Source organism: Notamacropus eugenii, chromosome 5, assembly GCF_028372415.1.
Source record: "Notamacropus eugenii isolate mMacEug1 chromosome 5, mMacEug1.pri_v2, whole genome shotgun sequence".
NCBI lineage: Eukaryota > Metazoa > Chordata > Mammalia > Diprotodontia > Macropodidae > Notamacropus > Notamacropus eugenii.
Window position 1 is genome coordinate 49,379,346 of NC_092876.1, and position 23,452 is coordinate 49,402,797.

Below are 23,452 nucleotides of genomic sequence, written 5' to 3' on the forward strand. Positions count from 1 at the left end.
TTGTTCATAGACATATGAGACCATAGCTTTTATTGGTGGCTCTCTTCTTGGATACTGTTTCTTATGCATGACTGATATTCTTTTGTTTTTTAATGTTAAATCAACCCTTTCATGTGGTATTTGGCTTGGTGGATAAGTGGGACAATTGTTTTCTTCCTTTCCCCCAATATTTTCTCTTTAGAATCCTTTTGATTGGGTTTGCAAGACTCAAGGAAAATGTAATTTTTCCAACCCTCATAAAATGTACTTTATCCCTAGCTAAGAGTCCTCCATTCTAGCAATTTAAACCTTAGTCTAAATTTATTATTTTCAGATCTCATCTGAAAAGAATGCTTATTCTTTTCAGATACCATCTCCTTAGTGTTTACTCCTAGTGTTTACTTCTCAGATCTTCATTTCTTTTCATCTCCCTATCTTCCACTGGTTGCACTAAGAAAAATATTCCTTTTGCCCTATGAGTTTCTTTTGTTTTGTTTTGGGTTTTTTTTTTGACCTAGGACTTCATAGTTCTTAATAAAGTATTCAAGGATTCTTTTGGTGTTAGCATTTGTTGCCATGGAAATGGCCAGGAGTAGGTATTAATTGTCTTTTTTTGACAGTTCTTGTGAGTACCTACTGAGTGCCAAGGACAGGAAGAGGCTGATCCTGTGGAGGGATCACATTCAAATTTTTTCAGGAAATATTAATCACCTACTATGTGTAAGAAACATGCTAAGGATGGGGATACAAAGGTAAAAAACAGACCATGACTGCAGAGCTTATAATTTTAAAAGGGGGTACAAAAATGCACAAGTGAGAATGATGCAGCATAGATTATAATAATGGGAAATTCAGTGTACTAGGAAATCTTGCAGCAAGAGAAATTGCTTTTATGTGGGGAAAGATTCATGGAGGACATGAAGCCTGACTTGAACCCTGAGGGGAAAGAAAGATTTCAAATGACAGAAATGAGGAGGGAATGCGTTACAGGCATAGAATGAATGGTTTGTGCAAATGTATGGTAGTGGGAGGGAGCCAAATGAGATATTCAAACAACTAGGTTCTAGTTGGGTCGGCATATAACTAGTATTTAGGGGAATAATGTGAAACAAGTTGGGACACTTTCCAAAGTATAAGTTCAAGTTAGACCATGACCATGGAGGATCTTCAGTGCCAGAAGTTTAATTTTTTTGTCCTCTAAGCAATAGTTAATCATTGAAGGTTTATGAGCAGGAGAATAATGTAGTTGAATTGTAAATTAGGGTGACTATTTTGGCAGCTTGTAAAAGATAACAGGGAGATTGGAGAAGGATGACCCATTAGGAAGTAATTCAATTCAACAGATATTTATTAAACATCCACTTAAGCACTTACTATGTGAAAAAGGGGCAGCTAGGTGGTACAGTGCATAGAGCACCAGAGCAGGAGTCAGGAGGACCTGAGTTCAAATCTCACCTCAGACACTTGACACTCACTAGCTTTGTGACCTTGGGCAGGTCACTTAATCCCTATTGCCTCATCCTGGGTCATCTCCAGCCATCCTGAGGAATATCTGCTCACTGGATTCAGATGGCTCTGGAGGAGGAGTGAGGCTGGTGACCTGCACAGCCCTCCCTCACTCAAAAACAAGAAAAGTCAAGTGCAAGTCATCATTTCTCTGATGGCATCGTCTTCGGCAATGAAGGATGAACACACTATGTGAAAGACACCAGGTCAGGTGTTAGAAATATGAAGACAAAAAAGAAACATTCTCCTCAGGGTGGGGAGGGTAGTGGGCCAGGGTACAACAAGTTCATACACAGATAAGGAAATGCACAGTTTTACGAAGTAATTTTAAGAAGAGAGAGCAACTTTTGGTTGTTGATGGGGGTAAGGAATATGAAAAAAAGTGGAGGTGGGGCATTTGAGTTTTGCTTTGGAGGAAGCTAGGGATTATATGAGGCACAGATGTGGAGGGAAAGCATCCTATACTCTAGAGTTGGTTGATTGGATGTTGTCTGTTCTCGAAGAGGACCAAAATGACAATCACTATGTTAGAGTCAAGGTATAATGTATTCCAACTGTGACTGATAAGACTGATACAAGTTTAGAATGCTCTACCACAGGTTGGACACAAATAGTCTATGTGAATATTTGGAGTGGATTCTCTAAATTTTCCCATCTCATTTTTCTTTTGAGCTACTTCAACTCTACTTTGCTCAAAGGGCACAGTGCCTTCTTTGATATCCATACACCATTCTGGGGAGTCCTTTGCCAGAATCTCCCATGTCACTCAATCAATTCCAAAGACCCTAGAGACCAACTGTGCAATTATATTTACAAATTATATTTACACTTATATGTGTGGGATTCATTGAATCCATCAATCACCCGAATCCCAACTTGAAATACCTTCAAAACTACTCTAGCCTTGACACTTATATCAGGTGAGAGCACCTCTGTTGAATCAACCAATTAATCAAAGGCATTTAACTAATATGTTATGTCTTATGTGGTTTCTATAAAATAGCAAACCAAGTTGGAACCCAGCATTGGAGCATCTAGCAGGGTAGAGGAGAGATCTGTTCAAGGTAAGCTTGAAACTAGGAATCACTTTGTAGGGGAGGAGAGGTGAAATCTTTTTCTCCCCTCCCCCCAGTGTCAGAGGGTCAGGAATTTTGGATTCTCATCAGCAGTCTAACAGCATCCTAGGAACAGCAACATAACTGTCAGCAAAGGGCATTGGGAGTCAAGAACAAACTTAACATGCCAAAGAAAGGTAGCTTTTAGGACTCTCCAAAAGGCAAAGACCCTATAGAGAGGAGAAAAGGACTTTGAGGAGTTGTAACTTACTCCCTTTGCCTCACTGAGCTTCCTTTTCCCTGGACTTTGTACGTACTTGTGTGTCCCCAGTTGGGGGTCAGAGGAGGGAATGTATTATACCAGGTATTTTTTACTATACCAACTAGTAAATGCGCCTTTTAAAAAGCTAATTAAATCTGACTGAGTGATTTATATCAACTGATAACTGAGGAAATACACTGGTGGGGGCCTTGTGAGCTGTGCAATATTTCACATAATAAATCCTTTTATTAAGGGGATTTGTTTTGTGAAGTTTGGATTCAATGAAAGCATTGTACTTGAAGACCTAGAAGCCGGCAAGTGGCCTCAAGTCTACAGGTTCTCCATCCCTGAACTCTAGTAATAAAAAAAAGCCAACAACAGAAAAACACCCCCAAAGGCCTTAAGGATTACCCTTAGAACCTTGAGAGAAGTAGTAGCCAGCCACACACTCTGGAGACCTACCTACCCCTGCAAGGGGGAGATAGAGGAGTATCTCCAGATCATATGTAGTAAAAAGAAAGGCATGGGGCAGCTAGGTGGCACAGTGGATACAGCACTGGAGTCAGGAGGATCTGAGTTCAAATCCAGCCTCAGATAATTCCTAGCTGTGTGATCCTAGGCAAGTCACTTAACCCCAATTGCCTCTGAAAGAAAGAAAAAAGGCATGGAGGTGGTGAATGGAATGTCTTATGTCTCCTAAATATTCTTCCATCACTTAGTTCTTTCCCCAGCTTTGGCTACCTTCTCCTCATTTCCTTGTTTCAACTGGGAGTGAACCAGTTCAATTCTACACTCTTTTATTCTTAAATCCCTTGTATTCTTGTCCTAGCACCATTCATACTTTCCCTGTCTTTGAGGCAGTCAGGGTTGAGTGACTTGCCTTGTAATTGTCAAGCATCTGAGATTAGATCTGAACTCAGGTTCTCTTGACTCCAGGGCCAGTGATCTGTCCATTGCACCATCTAGCTGCCCCACCATTCATACTTTTAAAAGTCCCAAGGCTTGATTGTTTCTACATCTCCCTCCTCTTTTGTGCCCCTGAACAGAGATAGAGATCGCACTCTCCCCACTTGGCCCTTCTGCTGCTCTCTATTTGATTCTCTATCCCACTCACCACAGAACCAGTTTTAAACCTTCTCTGCTCTCCTCAAGCCTCTCACAGCCCATCTTCCCCTTCTCAACCAAGAACCTGTGCTAATCACAATTTACTGCTCACATGGTCATTTGCCATGATCTCTCAGAGTTACCAATGATCTTATAATTGTAACCCTAATGATTTTTTCTCAGTCCTCAACTCTTTTGACTTCTTTGTAGCATGACCACCCTCTCTTCTTGGATTTTCATGAGATTGCTCTCCTGGTTCTCCTCCCATCAGCCTGACCATATCTTCTCAGTCTCCTTTGCTGGATCATCTTCCTTGTCACATGCCTAACTGTGAGTGTTCCTCATGGTTCTCTCTTGGACCCTCTTTTCTCTCTATATTCTCTCATTTAGTGGCATTATCTGTTCACTTACATTTAACTGTGGTCTATATAGATGACTTTTAGATCTAAATATCTAGTCCTCGTCTTTTCCTAAATCACTCCATTCCTAAATCACCAGTTGCTTATTGACTTTTGAAATTGGATGTCCTATAAACATCACAAATCCAACAAGTCTGAAACAACTCATCTTTCACCCCAAACTTTTTGGAATTTCCCTGTTTCTATGAAGGGTACCCACCATCCTTCCAATTCACCAGGTTAGCAGCATTGCTGTCACCCCTCAACCCCTTATTCTTACTTACCCCACATACCAAGTAATTTGTCACATCTTGTCATGGCTATCTCCTTCTGAATCTCTTCTTTCCATTCATGAAGTCAGCATCTTGGTTCAGGTGCTCATCATCTCTTGCCTGGAACTATAATAGCCTCCTATCTTAGTCTCCCTCTCTCAAGGCTCTTCCTACTTCAGGCCCTTTTCCAACTATCCAAGTGATTTTCCTAAGATGCCAGTTTGACTGTATTTATCACCCTACTCAATAAAACCATGGTGGCACCTTATTACCTCTAGGATAAAAAAATAAACGTTTCTTTTTTTTTTTTTTTTTACATTTAAAATACTTCAACAGTCCTCTTCCTATTTCTCCAGTTTTAGCATATTTGATTGAAGGCATTAAGCTCCATGCACTCTGTAGTCCAAACATACTGGTCTACTCACCATTCTACACACAGGGATGTTTCATCTCCCATCCCCATGCCGTTCTATAGGCCATTACCCCTTCCTGGGGTGCTTTCCATTCTAATTTCTATCTCTTGGAAGCCTTGGTTTCCCTCAGTATTTAGTAGATATGCAACCTTCAGCAGGAGGCCATCCATTATCTAGTATCTACTCTGTTTCTGTCTTAGGTGTACTGGTTATTTCCCCTTTTAGAATTCCTTTAGGGGAGTGACTTTTATCTTTGTATTGATACCACTTAGCAGAGTGCCTGGAACATAGAAGACACTTAACTGCTTGTTAATTGAATTAACTGGCTGGCAAATTTCCCCTTTAACTGCAATAGAGAGTGCATAGAGAGAACTGATATAGATTAGGAGTAGCAAGATGGTAGAGGGGGCCAGATTGTAGAGGGCTTTAAGGAACAGGCTAAAGATTTTGTATTTTATCCTAGAGCTACTGATGATATTGAGTAGAGGTGGGGTCCCATCGGATTTGTGCATTTAGTTTATCAGTTGGCACCTTTGGAGAGAAATGAATGGAAAGGGGAGATCAGAAATGGGGAATTGATAAGGAGGTTATTGCAGATGCCTGTGAAGCCTGGCCAGCCTACCAGCACCATGCCAGAACACAGAATGCTTCTTGAACTTGAATTGTCTTAGGAAGATTCTGCAAATCGCCTGGCAGGATAAGGTACCAGACACTGAAGTCTTCTCTTGAGCTGAACTGCCAAGTATTTAAACTCTACTGCAGAGAGCACAAATCTGATGGCTGTATTGTTCAAATGCCAAAAGTGTTTGCCTAAAAGACCTTTTTATGGAGAACTCACACAAGACAAGTACTTCCACGAAGGACACTCTCAAGGTCTCTCTGAAAAACTTTGGAACTGACTGTGAGACATGGGAGACACTGGCACAGGGCCATTTGGCATGGTGTGCCCACATCAAAGAAGGTCCTGTGCACCATGAGCAAAGCAGAATTGCAGTAGCTCTAAAGAAACATGAGATGCATAAATTTAGAGCCATCTCCACTACAAATGTTCTCATGGACTATTTGTGCCCAACCTGTGGGAGAGCCTTCTGACCTTGTGTTGGCTTGACTAGTCACAGTCACACACGCTGTACGTTGACCTCAACATTGTGATACCATTTTGGTCCTCCTCAATTACAAAGGACAGCAGCAACAATGACAACAGGGAGAGGCAATGAGGTTTGAACTTCGGTGGTGGCCCTGTGAGTGAGGAGAAGCAGAGGCAAAATCAAACAGATGTGGTGACTGATATGACAATTTTTGTGGGGAGATGGAAAGATTGAATTTAAATTTGCCAGTCTTCAAGGTGACTTGAAGAATGACAGTTTTATCAACAGAAATGTGGAAGTTTAGAGAAGAAATCTGGAAATCTGGATTTTGGAGCTCTGACTCCCAAATGAATTGTCATTGGCAGTGTCTGAATACTGGTGCTTCTGAAATCCCAAGTAATACCCAGGAGTAACTCATAACAAATATAAAGCAGTTCCGATCAAGGTGCTATCCAATGACTATATTGGCACTTTGGGGGATGGGTCAGAGATTACATTTTGTTTTGTTACAGAGGTATACTGGCATTTACTTGAATATAATTTTGGGAGGAATGGAGCACAGTGAGATAATTTAGAATTGTCCCCATAAAATAAACAATAAAAAAAAGAGTTTGGGTTTGGGAGAGCTGGGGGAAATACAAAGAATTCTCTTCTGGATGTTTTGAGTTGCATGTGCCCATGGTCCCAAATGCTCACGGGACATCCAGTAGTGGTTTTCTGGCAGATAGTTGGTAATGAAGGACTAGACTTCAGGAGAGTTTTAGAGCTGGATAGAGATCTGGGGGTAATTTACATAGAGATCATTGAACCCATAGGAGCTGATGATACCAGCTAAGGGCAGTGGGTCAAGAGAAAAGAGGGCTCAGGACAGATCCAAGGAGGTATGTCCACACAGAGTGGGCTGGATCAGGTAAGGTGCCATGAGGTCCTGCACTAGAGTAGAAAGAGGAGACAAATTCCCAAGAGATTGTAAAGGGCAAATCAAAAGAACTTGGTAACTTATTGAATATGAGTGATGAGAGAGAAAGAAAAGTCAAAGATGACCAGGGTTTTTAAAAAAAAAAAATATATATATAAAATTTATTTATTTTTAGTTTTCAACATTCACTTCCATAATATTTTGAGTTTTAAATTTTCTCCATGTCCCTCTCCTCCCCCTTCCCCAAGATGGCATGCAATCTGATAGAGGTTCTACTTATACATTCATATTAAACCTATTTTCACAAGGTTTTGAAAGTTACCTAACTGGGAAGATGAAGGAAAATAATTTACTGTCAATAAAAATAGGGCATTTTGAAGGTGGGGGTAGGTTTGGGATGGAAGATGGTACGTTCAATTTTGGGCATGCTGAGGTGCTAGTGGGATACATTAGTGGACAGGTCTAGTCCAGAGGTGGGGAACTTATGACTTGGAGGTCATATGTGGCCTTCTAGGTCCTTGGGGGCAGCCTTTTCATTGAGTTCAAGTCTTACACAACAAATCCTTTTATTAAGGGGATTTGTTCTGTGAAGTTTGGATTCAGTCAAGGGCTACACTTGAAGACCTAAAGGGTCACATGTGGCTTTGAGGCTGCAGGTTCCCCACGCTTGATCTAACCTATAATTGGAATTGCAGGCCTGGAGTTCCAGGAAGAGCACCTGGGACTGGATTTATAAATTGGGGAGGTGTCTGGCATGGGAGTGGATGAGATCATTGCAACAGAATGCAGAGGGCCAAGACCAGAACCTTGATGGACACCCACATTTATGGGGCAGGTGGAGGGGGATGAATGACTAAGAAAGAAGTGGTCAGACAGGTAGGAGAACCAGGAGAGATCAGTGGCACAAGAACCAAGGAAGGAAAAAGGATCCAGTAGGAGAGCATTGTTATGAGTGTCAAATCCTGCAGTGAGACCAAAGAGGAGGAGGAGGAAGAGGAGGAGGAGAATAGGTCATTATATTTGGCAATTAATTAGGAGAACAGTTTCAGTTGAGTGGTTGTTGGATGCCTATTAACAAGAATTGAAGTGGGTGGTAAAGCAATGAGTAGATTACTCTTTTTAGAAGTTTAGCAGTGAAAAGGGAGAGGAGAAAAGAGAGAGAGAGAGAGAGAGACAGACAGACAGACAGACATGGAGGGAGGGGTAAAGGATGAACATAGCAGAGTCAAGAGACAGCAGGTTTGTGGGTTATTTCTTTGGAGGGGGATTGAGTAGACTTTTGCATGTTTGTCAGATGTGGGAAAAGGAGATGGGAAAGGGAGAAGTGGAGGGAGAGGGTGAAGATAAAAGAGAAGGAACAATTAATGGCATTCCTGAAGAGATGGGGTCAAGGTGCAAGTGGAGATATTAGCCTCAGCAAAGAGGAGAGTCACATTATTCTCTAAGATAAGATAGGGGATGATAGGTAGTCTTAACTAACTGGTTTTATTAAATGCTCTGCTCTTTGAGGGAAAGAACTATGTTTTATTTATCTTTGTCTATTTGTTCAATGAAATAATGAGCTATATTCTAAATGTTTCTTGTACAAGTCTTATCTCTCCAACTAGACAACTCCCAAAGACTGAGATTTTGTTTTATACTCAGTGTTGTCTTAACAACTTATTTCAGGACAAACCTATTCATAACCTGCCGTCTCTCTCAACCACCCGCCCTCCTTTCCAGTTTTCTTACCCCTTTCACCACACCAAATAGTTTTCAATCCAGTGACACTTGTCTCCTTGTTGTTTCGGGAACAAGGCACTCCATCTCCAAATGCCGGGCATTTTTACTAGTTGTTTCTCATGCCTGGAATGCTCTCCCTCCTCATCTTTACTTCTTGACTTCCTTCAAGCCCCAACTAAAATTCCCACCTTGCAAAAAAAAATCTATTCCCCAACCTCCTTAATTCTAGTGCTTTGCCCTCTCTCGACTATCTCCAATTTACCCTGTACATAGCTTGTTTGTACAAGGTTGTTTGCATACTGTCTCTCCTAATTAGACTGTGAGCTCCTTGAAAGCTTTTTTTAAAAAAAACTAGATCCATCTATTTAGTGTTCTCAGGGATTTAAAGTTCACTTATTTAAAACAAAGTTAAACAAATGTTAGGGTCCCAAAGCGTAGAAAATATAGGAAATATACAATCCAAGGACATTAGGTGAACCTTGAACATTCTGTTTTCATTTCACGATCAATTTCTGCAGCAGACTAGGAGAAAGGATATCCGAACTGAGGCTGGGTAACACATCCTCACCCCCACCCCGCAGATTAACTTCTTCTGCCTTTCTTTGTATCCCCCGTGTTTAGCACAGTACCTGGCATATACACATGCACGCACATATACATACATGTAGCATGTATGTAGTATTATACACATATGTATGTGTATATGTGCAGAATAGGTGCTTAACCGATATTTTATCCACTAACTGGCTAAACGAACATTTTGCTTGTTAGATCTGACTAGGAATGATTGACCTGTAAAAGCGAAAACTTCTGGCTGGGGGCCGGACACAGAGCTGCCTTCAGGTCTGGGAGAAGGTTAAGGAGATCAGGGTGGGTCCGGAGGACAGTCATGGGAGCAAAGGGCGGACGAAGATGCTGATTTGGGCTGGATGCAAAGGCTCCCTTTCTAAGCCCGGGCAGCTAAGCAGCCTCGGGCTGGGCTGGGCCGGGCCGGGCTGGGCCGGGGGTCGCCCTCATCAGAAGTTGGCCCATGGCGCGCCTGCCGGTTAGGCAGGTTAAAGTGGAGGATTCGCGGGCCGGGTCTGGACGTCCGGCCCAGACCCCCGGCCCCAGCTTGGGGAGCCTGATTCCTCTTTTCCGGGCCCAGTGACTCGGGGCCGTGGAGCCCTCCCTCCCTCGCTGGCTCGCCCCGGAGCGGGGCCCGGGTATTCCAGGCCGGCTCGTGGGTCGGGCCGCATAGACACGATGACCTTTAGCAAGGGCCCAGCCGATCCCCCTCCCGCCCGAGCGGGGTCCAGGGCCGGCAGGGTGCGCTGTGTGGGTGTCCCCGAGAATTCTCGCCCCCTCCCCTGCGCAGGCCCGACTCTGCTCCTTACAGGCTCGGGGCGCCTCGGACTCTGCTGCTCATTGGCTCACGGCGGTGCCAGTCCCCGGGTTGGGGGGCGGGCCCCGTGACGCGTCGAGGGGGCGAGGGCGGCACCCCCGGTTCGAGAGAGCGGAGGCGGGGCGGGGCTTGGGGCGGATCCTCCCCGCTCGGCTTCTCAGCCCTGCTAGTGTGAGCGCGGCCGCGGTGGGAGTCGCAGCCAGCCCGCAGCCGCGTCCCTGCTCCTCCGTCGGCCCTGGGATGCGGGGCCGCGCCTCGCCATGACGGCCTCGGGACGCCCCGCTCTCCGGCTCCGGCTCCGTCCCCAGGCGGCGGCTCCTCTCGGGGCGGTGCTGCGGCGCGCCAGCGCTGTCCGACCCGGCGCCTGCTGACTGCGGCTCCCGCTCCTCCTCCGCCGCCGCCGCCGCCGCCGCGCCCACGCCCCGGCTCGGCGCTGGTGCTGAGGTGAGGCCGGGGAGGAGGGCCCGAAGCGGGGCTGGCGAGGGGGGCGCGGGGAGGGGGCGCGCGGCCGCCGGGGAGGGGCGGGCTGGGGTGGGGGCAGCAGGGCGAGCGTCCGGAAAGGATGGAGGGCGGGGGAGGGCGGGGGACGCATTAGTGGCGATTGACAGGCGGGCGAGGGCCAAGAATTCGGGCGAGCTCTCCCTGCCCCCGAGTCTGCCAAACGCCCCCCCTCCGCTCCACCCCTTCCCCCAATTCTTAAGAGATCGGGAGGGTGGTGTGCGGCTTAGTGGAGGGGGGCGGAATCCGGGAAGCTTCTGGGCATCCTTTCACCCTCTGACAGCTGGTATTGCGGGGAGGATATCAAATGGACCCTGGCTCCCCCCCCTCCAGCTCCCCCTTTTCCTCTTTCCCCCCCTCCATCCCTGTTTTCCCCCAATCTCCCTCTCCTTTCTCTGCCTCTCTTCGCCTCCCTCCTTCCCCACAGAAGGGAAGGTTTATTATTTCCTCCGATGAGTTGTTGGGGCGCTGCCCCTCCTCGTAGTGGTTCTTTGCCTCGATTAGGGCTTTGATTGTGGATTTGCTCCCCTTTTCCCTGTTGTTTATCCTCCACTTCTTGCAAGACAGCAGGCCAACAGTGTTCTTGCTGCTCCAACCTCCAAGGAGCTGATGTGTGCAAACCTGATCTCTAGGCAGTTGGATGCCAGGATTCTCCTGGTAGTTCTTTCCAGTGGTTCATGGACATTATTTCTGAGCGACGTCTACCCTTTCTATAGAAAGGATATTTCCTCTTTTAAAAACCTTGCCCTCAGTTTTTCAAGTCTTTGCTGGCATTCAAGGCTTCAGTTAGGAATATAATTATTCCCCTTTTTGAGACTGATGAAGTAAGAGACATAATGGAACTGGGAAAACTGGAGGTCTGAGGGGTAGAAAGAGGAGAGAGGCTGAGAAGGAAGGGACTTATTCAGTTATGTCCAGATGTGGTAAAGGCTGTATGTAGTCACTGTATTCACAGTACAGAATTACCATGGCAGCCATATTGAGAGGATGATCTGACAATCCTTTTAGGAGCCAAGTTCAGGCTGCTGGAAGGTACAGAATGACAGCCCTGGCTGCTTTCAGGGTGACTGGTTGCATTAGAGGCCAAGTTGTGGGGGTTGGAAGGCTGCTAGAGTAGGCTAGTCATTGTTCATATAAAACAAAACAATACATTCCGCTTCTTAAAAGCAGAATTGAGCTTACAGGTCATTTTTTTCGTTAATGAATTATAAAATTGACTTCAAATGTGAACTGCCCTCAAGATTTCTCTCTTCCCTTAGCGTGAGATTTAATGTGTTACTGAATTTGCCCAGGCTGGGCTTGCCTGAAGTTATTAATATGTATGGGCAAATAGGATTTATGCTGAGGTTAATCCCGGTAGGTACTTGATTCAGCATATTTTGCATATCTTTAAAGGTTCTGTAATTGGGGATGTTAAATAAAAATATTCCAATAATGTCTTATAACTAAGGTCACTAGCTATTTCATGTAATCTTTAGGTAGACTGCCCACAGGGGATCCTTAACTCCTGGTCTTACTGTTTTAGGTGACTGCTTCACTTATTACACACGATGCTTTGTGTTAACGTGTTTCGGAGTACCTGTCATATCTTTAAATGGAAGTGCAGTGTTTAGCATGTGGTAGCCTTTAAAAGATGTATCATGAATTTTAGGAAAAGGGTGCCATTTTGTTCCTGCAGCATATTTCTAACTTAAATCTTTATTCAGCATTACTTCAGATAAACAGTAAAGTCTGACATAGTTGATTAAAGAAAATTAGATTACCAATTGATCATATTGTGGAAGGGTAGTCAGTCTTCACATTATCAGAGTCCTTTATGTTATCTCAGTTTAAGTTGAGAACTCAGCACCTAGTGTTATCTATAGTCACAAAGCTGGAATGGGACCTTGAGGGATCAGCTTCCAGCCCTTATGTTCTTTATTAGGAAGAAAGGACTTTTTGAAATGAACTCAATTTAAAAGTTTATTTTATGAAAATAGTATCTATAGTCTTAATCATTTTAATTTTGAGTCTCCCTTTTAAACGTTTGGAAACATGTAATGTTGTAGTTCAAGGCACATAGACACTAAATTGTTTTCAAACTGAATTAAGGTATGACAACTTGAAATTGATTATTTAATTTTGTTTCTCCTAATTACAAAAATAATATTAAACTAGATTTGTTTTCTTTTTCAAAATGAATTAGAGTATTCTATTTAAATATGTTTTCAATATTTTTTTTTAGGTGAGCCTTGGTTAACTGAATTGTGAATCCAATATGGAGGCAGCAAAAAATTAGGTATTTTTGAAAGTCTATTCCTGGACAAATACTTTTCTAAAATATATCTAGCTGATAACAGTTTCCAAGTTTTAGAACTGACTGTTTTTTCTTTACAAGACTGGATATGGATTCAATTTTTCCTTTCCTTTCATGTTTCCCAGTTTGAATCTATGTAATGAATAAATACCTAAGAATAGTCTGCCAACAAAGTGTTTCCAAGGCAGAGTGATTCACTCTAGCTTCTTTTCCTGGTTGTAGTCTTGATCTATACAAAAAATAAAGAATTGGGCTTCTGTATTCTTTCTTGTATGCCCCTTCTCAAGGTTACTGATCCAAGCAGAAATATCTTTTTATTTGACATAGTTCATTTTCTGATGGATTTGAAATTAATGACATTTCCAGTCATTCTGTAACTATCTCTTTGAAAAATTGGTCTTGTTTAATGGGGAGTAGTGAATTTTTACAATTCTTGTAGAAATGTGAGCAGAAAAAAAACCCTTTTGAATATACATTTTATGATAATTAGGTTGATAGAAAAATTAGAAAAAAATCATAACAGCATGGTTAGCATGCAGAAAGCCTATAAAAATGTGTCTTTGACTTTTTCCTGAAGTAGAATTTCTTCTTAGTGAACCCAGTGATCTTTTTAGTTTTTTCTCTAGGATCATTATCAATCAATATTGGATGCATTAAGTAGAGGCTTCAGGGTATTTGTAGAATGCCATTTATAGATATTCGGAAGGGACCAAACTCATTCTCTTTTATTCATTCTATTTTCTACCACAACAAAGAATTTTTACCCCTTACCACTCCCATCAACCAGCCAAAAGTGATTCAAATTTCAATAATATTTGTTGCCTGTGTCTGAGTCTTATCTCCCAACTAGATTGTAAGCCCCTGGAGGGTAGAGGGCTATGTCTTGTACTACTTCCTTGGCCTCTCCAAAGCTTAATGATTCATATTATGCTTCATATTTAAATTAAACCATGGATATTCAGACAAAATGTATAAATAAAGCAGGGGATAGATTTGTTATGTGTTACTTGAAGACATCCAACATGTTAGATAAGACCCTCATGGAGGATTTATGGGAGGTAATGACCAACAATCCTGTAGGTAAGAAGATATGAATGGACCATGTGGTGGTTGTTGGTGGTGTTTAGTCATGACTACTGTCCATGGGGTTTTCTTGGCAAAGATATTGGAGTTGTTTGCCATTTCCTTCATCGAATAGATTAAGGCAAACAGAGGTTAAGTGGCTTGCCCCCAGGGTCACACTACTAGTCAGTGTCAAAGGCAGGATTTGAACTCAGATTCTCCTGACTCCAAACCCAGTGATCTATCCACTGAATCACCTAGCTGCCTCAGCACCCATGTGGATAAGGTCACAAATTTATTGATGTATGGAAATGGTTGAATATTTGATTTTATGGAATTTTTAGGTCCTCTTGACCATATATTCTAATAAATAATCTCTCCTATTCATTTATTTTGGTATTTTGAATAATTTTCTGTAGCTCCTCTCAGTTCAGATGAACTTAAATTTCCAAAATCCAAGAAGCTTCCACCTCATGCTTAGAAGTGGTTTGAGCAGCACTGAATAGAGAATGCCATCCTATTCTACTCTAAAATATTGTCGTTGCTAAAAGCAGAGTAGTATGCTACTTGCTTTATTAAGCTATCAGACCTTTAACCCGAGGACTTATCTTCAGTGACAAAAAAAAGACAAAAGAATATTTTGCTTTATAATCTTTTCCCCCACAGGAATCCTTTTTTTTTTTTTTTTTAAGTCAGATGTGCCTGGAGTTAGGGTTTGATAAGCATGTCTTCTGAAGACAATGAAATTCCTAGGTAGTTGACTCTCTTTTATAGTAGTATTTACTTTGCTAAATCTCCATCTGTGTGTGGCCATCCTCATCTTATTCAGTGATACTCTTGTCTATCATATCTTCTTGTAAATCCTTCACAGGGGCTCCATCCATCGTGCTGACAGTAGGAGTGGGTGGATGGAGCCTTCCTTTTTCACATCTCTTGGTTTGGGATGCATTTGTTCAAGTGTGGTCCAGTAGAGCTCAGGGCTTTCCCTCCATGGGGTTATTCTTTGTGCTGTTTGACCAATTAATCCAATATGCTTTTGGGGATGGTTATGGCTATAAAGCATAGAGGACCAGAGTCTCTAGAGTTAAAGTTTTAGGTCACCCAAAGGGTATGTTGTACATGAATAGACTGCAGTGTATTACTCGTATGTACAGGATAAACATCCTCAGCGTTATTATCAAAGAAGTAATATAAAATCAGAAAGGGATGTGTCAGCTTTTGTTATTGTTAAGTAAAAAAACAGAAAAAGGAAAGTGCTTTTATTTAAATTAGAGATTTTCTTGCTAAAATTTCTATAATGAGCTATTTTCTTTGGAAAATGAAACTATTTAAAACACTGCAGTGAATTGTTGATATTTACTTGTCAAAGTCTCAACTTCTGACCAGTCTAGTTTAATGCATTTTCTTTTTGGAATTAAAAAAATAGTTTTTATTATTATAAATATCATTTTATAATTATAAATTTAATTGTCAACAAAAACTAAGAAACATACATAACAGGGAATAAAATCTTAATACCCTCAGTTAACAAAGTAGAAACAACCAACTGAAATAATAGATTGTGATGAATCAAAAAAAAAATGCTTTTGCTGTAAATTTCTGTCATCTGAAATTTTGTCTACTCCCTTTGACTTTGTATTTCTCATATTGTTTTCTTTAAAAATACATTTTATTGATATTGTAGCAAATAATATTTTTAAAGACAAAAAAAGGAAAAGAAAAAATCATCATAATTGATAAATATATGAAAAAAGTCTGGAAATATGTGCAATATATAATAAATAGCCCTTGTGGACTTCCTACCTCTGAAAAGAAGTAGAGTGAATATAACTTCTTATATTAGTTCTTCTTTAGAGCCATGTTTATTCTTTATCATTTTGTAACATTGATTTAAAAAAAATTGGGGGGGTTCTTTCCATTTACTTTGTTGTAGTCAATTGTATATATTGTTTTCTTAACTGTTTCCTTCTATGTCAGTTCATGTAGACTTTTTCATGCTTTTCTGACTTCAACTCATTCATCATTACTTTCTTCATTGTAATATTCCATTACATTCATGTGCAACAGTTCAATTAGTCATTCCCCAGTTGATGGACTTGTATTTTGTTTCCAGTTCTTTGCTATCACAAAGAAATGCTGCCATAAAAATTTTGGTGTGCGTAAGGATTTTCTTATTATCCTTGACCTCCTTGGGGTATAAGCTAAGTAATGGAATCTCTGGGTCAAAGGATATGGACATTTTAGTTACTATTTTCATGATTTCAAATTGCTCCCCAGAATGATTGCACTGATTTACAGTTCCACCAAAAATGCTCCAGTGTACTTCTCTTCCTACAGCTGGTCTAAAGTTAACTATTCTAATCTTTTGTCACCAGTTTTCTTGTTAGTAAGTGAAACCTCAGAGTGTTTTGATTTGCATTTCCCTTACTGACTTGTAGCATTCTTTTATTTTATTAGCAGTTTGCAACTCTTTGGAGAACTCTCTGTATCCAAGAGATATAAACAATTAACAGACAGGCAGACACACACACACACACACACACACACACACACACATACATATCCTCTCTGATACCTATTAGTGCTGTGACTGTGGGCAAGTAATTTATTATCTGAGACTGAAATCACAGGTCTGGACTGGAGAAAAGCAGGAAAGCAATATGTATGGTACAGTAAGAATAGAAAGAGACCTAGAGTGGGAGGACTGGAGGTTCATTACTATATGTTGGTTGGTTGGTGTCCTTGGTGCTGGAAGAGGACCAAAATGATATCACCATGTTGGAGTCAAGGTACAGTGTGTTGACTGTGGCTGATTAGACCAATATGATCTTGAAAAGCTCTACCACAGGTTGAGCACAAATAGTCCATGTGAATATTTGGGGTGGGTACTACATAATTATTATACCTACAGTTATGTGAACTAAGTGTATAATTATAGAATCTATAAAATAATTAGGATTATTTAATGTGGGACATCCAGCAAGATCTTATATGTTCACTATTATCTGTAAAACTTGTTATTAAATTTATTTTATAAATTTTGATAAATATAATTAATATTATTGAAATAAATTACAACTTGGAAGACATTTAATATAAAATAATAATTATGTATAAATTTAATTTCAATGTTGCCTTTTTTGTTTGAAAAAAGTTTGCTGTTTGGGGATTAACTTCAGACAAACACAATCTTGAATCTGGTTCACAGAGGAAAAATATTGTTGTAACATAATTGGGCAATTATTTTCACTGCTTAAGCATGTAAAGTATTTTTAGCATGAACCCCTGGACCATAGTCATGACCCCTCCCCCCCAGACTAGATAGTCTTTAAAGTTTCTTCTGGCTCTAATTCTGTGATCTTGTCCTGTATAGTCGTCAGTTTTTGTAGGTTTCTAGTTCTTCTGATGTCACTTTTGACTACTTTGTAGAGCTCCCTCTACCTTTCCTTGCATTCTTCATAGGGATAGAGACTGGACCTGTGATATCATTGATACAGGCAAGTGAACTCCCTCTACTAGTGCAGATCAGCACTTTCCATGCAATGTATAGTCTATCAGTTAGTCAACATTTATTAAGCACCTACTTTGTGCTAGGCACTTTATTAAATCCTGGGGACACAAAGAGTCAAAAGACAATTCCTGCTCTCAAGGAATTCACAATCTAATGCAAGAGGCAATATGCAAATAAATATATACAAAGCAAGCTATATACAAGATAAACAGGAAATAATTAATAGAGGGAAAGCATTGAAATTAAGAGAGATTGGAGAAGGCTTCTGTAGGAGGTGGGATTTTACTGGGATTTAAATGAAGTCTGGGAGGTCAGTAATTGGAGTGGAGGAGGGAGAGCATTCCAGGCATGGGCTACAGCCAGAGAGAATCCCTGGAGCTGAGAAGGGGCCAGTGTCACTGGATTGAAAAGTACACAAGAGGGAGCTAGGTTATAAAGGGTTTTAAATGCCAGACTGAGCATTTTATATTTGATCCTGGAGGCACTAGGGAGCAACTGGAATTTATTGAATTGGGAGTTGAGGGTGGGGTGGCAGCTTGGGGTTGATATTATTGGACCCACTTTAGGAAAATCACTTCAGTGGCTGAATGAAGGATGGATTGGTGTGGGGAGAGACTTAAAACAAACATACTAGAGCAGAGGTATCAAAGTCACTAGGTTTGCTGCCAGGAATGCCTCATTCTGAACTAAATTAAAATGTAATGGGGAAATACTTAGCAAAATAAATATGCAGTAAACTTAGATAGCATTTTCAAACTAAGTCAATCCGCAGCCTTCAGGGATCCTTGTGTATGGATTAGCGGCACCCCTTTCTATTTGAGTTTCAACCCACTGCTCTGGCGAGTTGTCTAGAACATACTGAGAGGCTAAATAACTTGCCCAGGGTCACTGAAACTTATGCATAGAAACAGAACCTGAACCCAGGTCTTTCTAGCGCTCAGGCCTGCACTCTGATTACTATGTCATGCCTGCCTTTCTCTTCATATTTGTAATTTTGATGACACCAAAATTTTATATTAATGTGCCACCACCTACCTAGTTAGCTATTTTCTAATCATTACATCTTTCTCATATATGTTTTAAGGACTTGATAAGTTCAGATCTTTTTGAGACCAAAGGAAAGTGCCACAAGGTCAGAATCAGGGACAGAGTAAAAGCTAAATGATAGAAGAAGATCAAATGAATTAAGTTTAAACAGTGCTCCATTTTGATTTCTTATGGTTTGTAATGGTATGTCAGGAAACTGGTAAAAGTAGTAGCAAATTGAATTGAAAATGTGCATGTAGATGATGATATAAATTGTTATATTGACCATCCCTTTGAAACTCTGCGACATTTTATTTACTTCTGTGTGTTGCACAAACTTACATGGGGATTATTTTTCATTCCGTTTGCCTTCTTCAGCTCTGTGTTTCTCTTGTTTCTTAGCTGGATTTGCATCATTAAATTTGTGTGTGTGTTTTTCTTTAGGAGCAGAGAGTTTTATGTCTGTAATTCCTGGTTTACTTCTACTGTATCTAGAGAGATAAACCTTGTAACTTTTCAGCTGACTAATATAAGTAGTAACTTCTTCAGGTTCTTACCATAGTATCTTATCACCAAAAAACAAGTAAGAAATAAGTTCTTACTATGGTATCTTATCCCTGTATAACCTTTTTACATTTTTGAAGATGAGTAATTTTATTATATAAGACAATTAAGTAAAAAAAATAGTATTAGTGAGAAATTGATAAAAATAAATTTTCGTTTCTTTAAAAAATAATTTAAAGCTAATGATTTCGCTTCCTTGCTGTTTGTTCCCTTTCCTTTTACAAAGGTGGTTCATATGTCTCACTCATCTATAGATCTTTATTAGTTCTTTCCAATTAAGAATGTCTAAGGTGCTTCACATTAATGTCAAGAAATCCTTATATTTGTGTAATACTTTGCAGTTTATAAAACTTCTTTATCACACATTGTTTCATTTCTTCTTTATGTCAAATCTTCCCTTTCTACTCCATACATAAAATTATCCCTGATTTTGCAAGTTTGAAAATGGATTCAGAGAAGTTGAGCAGTTTGCCTAAAGGCATTCATAGATAGATACAGAGAGCTGATAATGAAGTAAAGACTAGAAGCCAATTTAGTGTCTCTCAGCTATATCCAATTTGTTAATCATGAAATAATCTTCATGAAGGGGATGTGGTAAATACATTAGGTTGTAGATATATTAGCATTAGAATCCAGTGTTATAAATATAAATACATATAAATATTTAAACCACTCCGATCAAAACAGGAGAACCAACTTTCCAGTTCTCAAAACAGGAAAACTGCAAAAAATAATCAACCCTCTAAGACACTGTGGGAGATATAAAAGTATAATATATGGATTAGTTTATATTGGGCAGATAAGACTTATGCACACTGAAACTATTAAAGGAAAATAAAAGATGACATGGAGACCTAGCCTCAGACTCTGGAAGTCTTGGGTTCCAGTATTCGGTTCCAGTCTTACTTGTAACATCTAGAAGCTGGGTGGGCTAGGGAATGTGGTATAGTGGAAAGCATGCAGACTGTGGAATCAAAAATCCTGGGTTCAAATTATGCCTCTGACACTTATTACTTAGAGGACTGTGAGCAAGTTACTTAACCTCCCTGGGCCTCAGTTTCCTCATTTGTAAAATGAAATGATTGAAATAGATTGTCTCTTCCAGCTCCAAATTCTTGATTCTATTTAAACTCTCAGTGCTATAAGCAACTTTCTTAGAATTTAAGTTGCATTGATAGAGGAAGTTTCCTTTATTGAGAATTAGTTCATAGTTGTATTCACTAACTCAAACAACCGTAAATTCCTTTTAGATGATATATTGGGCCAGATGTGTAAGATTGCTAATGTAAGATCAATGTGTAAGATTGAACTGAATTTGCTTCTTATTTGGGCCCAAGAATACATTTTCCACTTAGTTTTTTATTTCAGGTCTTATTATGGGAAAAAAAAGAAAATCATCATGACCATAGAATACAGCATTTTTTTCTTACCAGCTTTGAGAACACCACAAAAATGCTACTTGAATACCTCATTTTGGGATGGAGATAATCTGTGTTCTCAAAATTGATGCTAGTAGAACACAAATTCTGGCACGTTGTACAGCTGAAAATGTTCAGAAGATGGCTCCAGAGATGGGATTGTATGTTTCTTTCCCAGAGCCCAAGTTGAGGTAAATTTATGGAGGTTCATTGCCAGAGTGGTCAAGTGTGGAGAATTCTTTGGCAATAGTGATTTCCAAAAACATCTCTACCCATTGCATTCCCCACAGTAACCATTCTGAACCTCGTCTTGAAGCCTTCTTTACCACCTCTTTCCCCTATTCTTTGATGAAGATCTCATCTCATACTTAGAAGTTGTTCCATCCTCATTCCAACTATCCCTGTTCTTCCTTTAGTCTGCTGAAAATGTGGTTCTTTTTTGCATCAAGGTCTAATCCTTGTTCCCATAACCTCTGGAAGATTGCCCCGATGATTATCCTTCCATTTTTCTCAATTTTCAGTCTTTCCTCACCTGCTGGTTCATTCCCTGCTATATACAAATAGTGGGTAAGAGCTCTGTACTTGAAGTCAGGAATGTATGTGTTCAGATCCCACCTCAGATATTTGCTAGTTGTGTGACTTTAGGCAAATCAGTTAACCTCTCTGTGCCTCAGTTTCCTCATCTGTAAGATAGAGATAATAATTGCACCTATCTCACTGGGTTGTGAGGATAAAATTGAGATAACATAAGTACAGGACTTTATAAACTTGGAAGTGCTACCTAAGTGCTAGTTGTTATCACTTTAAAAGGTGCTTATTTACGCTTGTCACTGGGAATCTGGCTTCAGGCCTCATTGCCTAACTGAAACAATCAAATCTGAGAGCTTTTTTTCTATCTTACTGATTTCTCTGAAGAATCGGACACTTGACCACTATCTCCTGAATACTTTGTCCTGTCTGAGATTTTTCTGACTTGACTAACAGTGCTTTAAGGTTAACAAAACATTTCCCTTTAATAATTTGTTATGGAATTTTGCCAGAAATCAAAGTTTATTAGCTTGGAGTTTTAAGACTACCATTTTTCCCTTTTAAAAAACTGATACATTTGCCCTGTTCTCTTATTCTCTTCAGTCTTTTAAATCACATTGTGTGTGGCTCAGGCCACATCTTTTCAGTTCCCTTGGTACCTTGAATTGTAGGTCATCTCAGCCTGATGAATTGGATTTATCCAGAGCAGTTAAGTACTCTCACTTATCTTATCTGCTTACTTCTCTTGGCTTTGAACTCCTTATTAGCTGTTTTCATTCTGTCCAAAGACCATCTTAGTTGGTTGAAAAAATAGAACCTAAATAAGAATTAAGCACTTCTACATTCTCTCTGTCTTTTGTCATCATTATTCCCTCCAACCTCAGCCAGAGAGTCTGTCCTTTTAAATACTTCTCCTCTTTGTTGCTTACACAAAAACAAAAACAAAATCCAGGCATGCTTTTTCCTGTCTTTAGCTTCCCTCTTAGCTTCAGTTCATTCCATGCTTTAGCATTCATGATCCAGTTCATATAAGACCCTGCATAGTTTCAGATTTATCCTTTATAACCTGATCTTACATCCATCTTCTTTTAAAAAATTATACATATATATTTTCAATGAGTAAAAATTCATCTTTCCCTCTTCTCTACCCTTCCTAAGTGAAAATGAAAGAAAAACTAAACCCTTGTTATAAACACATAGTCAAAGAAAAAAGATTTCTGTGTTTGCTATGTCAAAATATATATATATATGTATATATATACATATATATATATATTTTGCATTCTACACTTCACCTCTATATCAGGAAGTGGGCGGCATGTTTCATCATTAGTCTTCTGGAATCATAGTTTGTCATTATATGAATCCTAGTTCCAGAGTCTTTCACAGTTGCTTGTTTTTACTGTGTTATTATTACTATATAAATTATTCTCCTGGTTCTGTTCACTTCATTCTGTATCAGTTCATACAGGTCTTCTAAGGTTTCTCTGAAATCAGGCTGTTCATCATTTTTTATAGCACAATAGTAATTCCATCACATTTTTATAGCCTAATTTGTTCAGCTATTTCTCAGTTGATGGACGCCTCTGTCAGATTCTAATTCTTTGCCACCTAGAAAAGAGCTAATAAGTATTTTTGTATATCCATAGTTAGAATTTGTTTTGCTGAGGACTAATTCCTTCTTTAATCTGCCCCCATCTCTCTTGTTTCCCTGGTATATAACCTTTCCCTGAACCAGAGGGCTCCTCAGACATGCTTCTGGCCAGCATCTGCAGACTTATCTTCTTATACTAATCTAGCCTGGAAAAATGCCTCACTCTGACTTTTAAACATTTCTTTGGCATTTGATCTGTTGCATTTTATGTCTTTTTGGAAGGTTTTGGGGAGTGCACAGTACTACTTCCTGCTGCTCTGATATCTTGGCTCTACCTCCCTGCTGCCATCTTCTGTATATTTCTTTTAAAAATCAGAGTAGGTCAGTAATTTCCACATATATCCAAATTGGTTTTCCCCTTTCCTTCTCACTGGACTTTATTTCTCTTTGTTTATTCAGAGTTTTATTCTTGAATGCTTGCTGCTTCTTATGGACTTACATTCCTTGCAGAATTTTAGTACGTGAGAGTTCTATATTCCTTCTCCGTTCTGAAATCAAGGTTGCATGTGAGACTAAACTAACTTTTCTTCTCCTTTATCACAAATCATAAAATGGAGTGGTCACTTCTGCAAGGTTTCTGTTATTTCTGTTCCAGAAAGTTGCTTTTCCATGTTGGTGTTCAGAATCAGGTCCAGAATAGTCAGTGAGTCAATAAACATTAAGTATCTACTATGTGCCAAGCACTGTGCTAATGGCTAGGGACACAAAGAAAGGCAAAAGACAATCGCTCAAAGACCTCACAGTCTAATGGAGGAAATAGTATAAATTATGTGCAAACGAGCTACAGACAAAA

At 40.1% G+C, this 23,452-nt stretch overlaps 1 protein-coding gene across 5 annotated transcripts in view; it reads left to right on the forward strand.

Annotated features, from left to right (window-relative positions):
• Nucleotides 1-10,422: 10,422 nt before the first annotated feature.
• The window catches only part of KIF1B (kinesin family member 1B), a 174,933-nt gene continuing 161,903 nt past the window's right edge, over nucleotides 10,423-23,452 (forward strand). For all 5 annotated transcript variants that reach the window (XM_072608820.1, XM_072608816.1, XM_072608817.1 and 2 more), the window contains exon 1: nucleotides 10,423-10,546. The gene's annotated coding sequence lies outside the window, so the exon portion shown is untranslated. The remainder of the gene's footprint in view (nucleotides 10,547-23,452) is intronic.